The sequence below is a fragment of the Mus caroli genome, chromosome 8, assembly GCF_900094665.2.
Source record: "Mus caroli chromosome 8, CAROLI_EIJ_v1.1, whole genome shotgun sequence".
Taxonomy (NCBI): Eukaryota; Metazoa; Chordata; class Mammalia; order Rodentia; family Muridae; genus Mus; species Mus caroli.
In genome coordinates, this window is record NC_034577.1 from 100,908,907 (window position 1) to 100,912,753 (window position 3,847).

The 3,847-nt window shown below is 42.4% G+C and overlaps 1 protein-coding gene across 2 annotated transcripts in view; it reads left to right on the plus strand.

The window, feature by feature from the left end:
• The window catches only part of Ap1g1 (adaptor related protein complex 1 subunit gamma 1), an 87,263-nt gene that overhangs the window by 44,637 nt on the left and 38,779 nt on the right, over positions 1–3,847 (plus strand). The window lies entirely within an intron of this gene.

Genomic DNA, 3,847 nt, shown 5'->3' on the forward strand with positions numbered 1-3,847 from the left:
CTCACTTTGTAGACCAGGCTGGCCTCGAACTCAGAAATCCACCTGCCTCTGCCTCCCGAGTGCTGGGATTAAAGGCGTGCGCCACCACGCCCGGCTTATTTATTTATTTTTAAATTAAAATACTAATAATGGGGCTAGGTATAGTGTGGTCATCCACTCCTTTAAACCAGCACTCATGAGACAGTTTCAAGTGGATCCCTGTGACATCAGATCAGCCTGATCTATGTAGCGAGTTCCAGGACAGCTGGAGCTACATTACAGAGAGACTGTGCCTCAAAAAACCAAACCAAAACAAAAAAACTAATAATGCCCTCGGCGGGGAGGACTAACTTAGTGGTAAAGGGTTTGCCTAGCATATGTGTGTGTGTGTGTGTGTGTGTGTGTGTGTGTGTGTGTACCAACAGCCCACTCCCCTAGAGAGTAGTAATGAACTATTGTGTTAATTGTATAATTTTTCTTTTTGTGTGGGGGAGACAGAGTCTGCAATTCAAGCTAACTTGGTATATGCTAGAATTGTAGGCATGTGCCTAGCTATAAGTAAACAATATTTTCTAAATTACAAAAAAAATCCTGTGTAAAGAGTGAGATTATTTTATGTTTTTTCACTGTATCCAAAGGAGGACAGTATTCGTGTAGAATATTGACTGGTAGAGAACATTTAGCAAGTGTAATGTGGAGAAGGGAAAAGTAGGTAGGTGCATGGTGTATAATCCTATGTGTTCCAGAGCTGCAGCCAGAGGATTATAAATTTGAGGCCTGCCTGGGCTACAGAGTAAGTTCAAGTTGGATCTGGGCTGTAGTATTAATATATTAATAAATCCCAGTACGGGGTTGCTACTTTCCTGAATGAAAGACACACACACAAGTCTATATGTTAATATGTCTTAAGGAGCACAATAGCTGGGCAACTGCCAAACTTCCATGCTGTTAGGATCTACCTCCCACCAAGTTACTTAGTTACTACCTACTGATTTCTGTGTTCCATCTCGGCCTCTCTTAGCTTCAATTAATTAACCCTCTGGGCCATGTTTTCTTGGTCCAGAGCTTAGGACGCTCTCCTTGCCTCTCTACCCCATGGCCGCTCATGTCTCTGTCTTGCACACTCCTAAGACATGGTGTCTCTCCTTCACTCCTGCTTCCTTGAGGAAGCCCAGGAACTTTAAATCCCGCCCCTCTCTTCTCCCCAGCTATTGGCTGCTGGCATCTTTATTTGCCAATCAGAGTTAGGGGCTGGTTTCTAGATCTTCTCATGCAAACAATTTTGGGGGGACCCAGATTAGCAAAATGCAAGCAGCTACACACAGCAACTTAGTCAGACTCTGCTTCAAAAGAAAAATAAACACAGATCTGGATATACAGCCCCATGGTAGATATAGCTTTTGCTTTTCAGTCTCAGCAGCATGAAAAGTCGAAGAATGGCTTGCTTTTTTTTTGGGGGGGGGGTGGTTTTCGAGACAGGGTTTCTCTGTAGCCCTGGCTGTCCTGGAACTCACTCTGTAGACCAGGCTGGCTTCAAACTCAGAATGGCTTTTTAATAACTCAGTATTCTTTGCTACTATGCTAAAAATGAACACGTAGCCATTTCTTAACAGTGAAGGACAGTGTGGACTGTGAAACTCTGCCTGATGTATTAATAGTTTAACAATTCACTGGTTTTTTTTCTGTGTGTTTCTCTGTGTAGCTCTGGCTGTCCTGTAGCTCACTTTGGGGACCAGGCTGGCCTCCAACTCAGAGATCTACCTGTCTATGCCTCCTGAGTGCTAGGATTAAAGTTGTACTCTGTTGCTGACACCAATACCACCACCCAGCTAAAAAAATTTTATAAACATTTACTTTTGTGTTTGTGTGTGTTGGGCTGAGTGTATGGGTGTCAGAGAAGAACTTGGGGAAATTGGTTTTCTACACTTTAGGTTCTGAAGACTGACCTCATCACCGGCTGAGGTGGGCAGTAATGTGCCTGATCCCTTGAGCCGTCTCATTCTCCCCTTAAGTTATATCACCACAATAGAACCACTTGGGAAAAACATTCTGACAAAGTTATATAGATCTTTTAGATACTAATGTTTCAGCTTAAAATATTAAAAATGTCACAGATTAGTATCGTCACTGATTTCACCACAAGTTATTATTTATAAACTGTCAAGTTCGTGGTGATGATAGAAGTTTTCCAAAACTCTAGTTTTTACGTCAAAGCTTGGATTATGTTGTTGGCAACAGATCTGAGCTGTTCCTCTTGACATTACAGGTTCCCTTGCCTGTTTGTCTAGAAAGTGTGCCTCTGACTGATCTCAGCATCCTGAGGGATAGAGTCACAGACAGTGTGTGTCAGTGTAGCTGTGGCTGCTTTCCTTCCCCATCCTTGCTCTTTACCTCAGCTGTGCAGGAGTGACACAGTGCTGCTGCCTTGTCTGGGGTGTGGACAGGCAGCTTCCCACCAGGTGACAGCAGTATGTTAGGATTAGGAAAGCAGTTTGGATCTCATGAACTCTTGAGAATTGCAGAAATCCTTTGAACCTGTAGGTTGTAACCCCTTTGGAGCGTGTATATCAGACATCCCACATATCAGATATTTATATTACAATTCATCACAGTAGCAAAATAACAGCTATGAAGTTGCAGTGAAATGATTTTATGGTGGGGGGGGGGTCACCAGAGCATGAGGAACCATATTAAATGGTTGCAGCATTAGGAAGATTGAGAATCCCTGCTTTGAATCATGTTGTGCTAAATGATGTAGAATGCTTAGAACCCAACTGGTAGAAGTATCATAGATCATATGATGACTTGGCTTCTGAATAACAAAGAGTTATTTTCAGTCTGTAAGTATGCTTCATGTTTTAAATACCTTAGCCTTTTTTTTAAAAAAATAAAAAGCTGTTTTATATAGTCATACTTATTTTCTGTTATGGTCAGAATTTCTGAGGCTATATTATATAAAGAAAAAATAATTTTAGTTTGCAGATCTAGAGGCTGAAAGTCCATGATGTGGCAACCTACCAAACTGCTTAGCTTCTGGGGAGGGCCTTGTGGCCAATAGCATTGTACAGCAGGAGTATAAACTAGGGAAAGGAGGAGTCACACCAGGAAACAGGAATCTCTTGCTCCTTTAACATACCTCAGTTTTATGGCAAATGTTGAGTTCTCAACACCAGTGCTGCTTCCATGACCTACAAGGCTCCCTGTCTTAAAGATTCCACTGTCTGCACCATGAGCACACTGGGACCCAGCCTCACTGTATCATGAACACACTGGGACCCAGTCCCACTGTCTGTACTATGAACACACTGGGACTCTGCCCCACTGTCTGTCTGCACCATGTACACACTGGGACCCAGTTTCCAGTGTACAGGGACTCTCAAACCACATTGATCTCTTAAGAAAAACTTAGAATGGGTCTTTGTAACTAAGTGACTACCTTAGTATGTGCTTTGATTAGTGCTATTTATATCATTGTAAAAACAATTACTGCCTTTTCTTCTTGAATAAGTGTAACTAGAAATAGAAAAATATATTTGATGTAACATGGCTAACAGAAGTCCAAAAAGTCAGAGTATTTCTGTTTTGTTTACATTATCTTAAATTCATTAGCAATTGAGATTTCCTTTTCTGATTGTGTTTTGATATTTATTGGAGACAGAGTCTCACTATGTAGCTCTAGCTGACTTGGAAATTACTCTGTAGGCCAGGCTGGCCTGGAACTCAGACATTCTCCTGCCTTTGCTTCCCAGGTTCTGGAATTAAAAGTGTGTGCCTAGCCGGGCGTGGTGGCGCACGCCTTTAATCCCAGCACTCAGGAGGCAGAGGCAGGCGGATTTCTGAGTTCGAGGCCAGCCTGGTCTACAAAGTG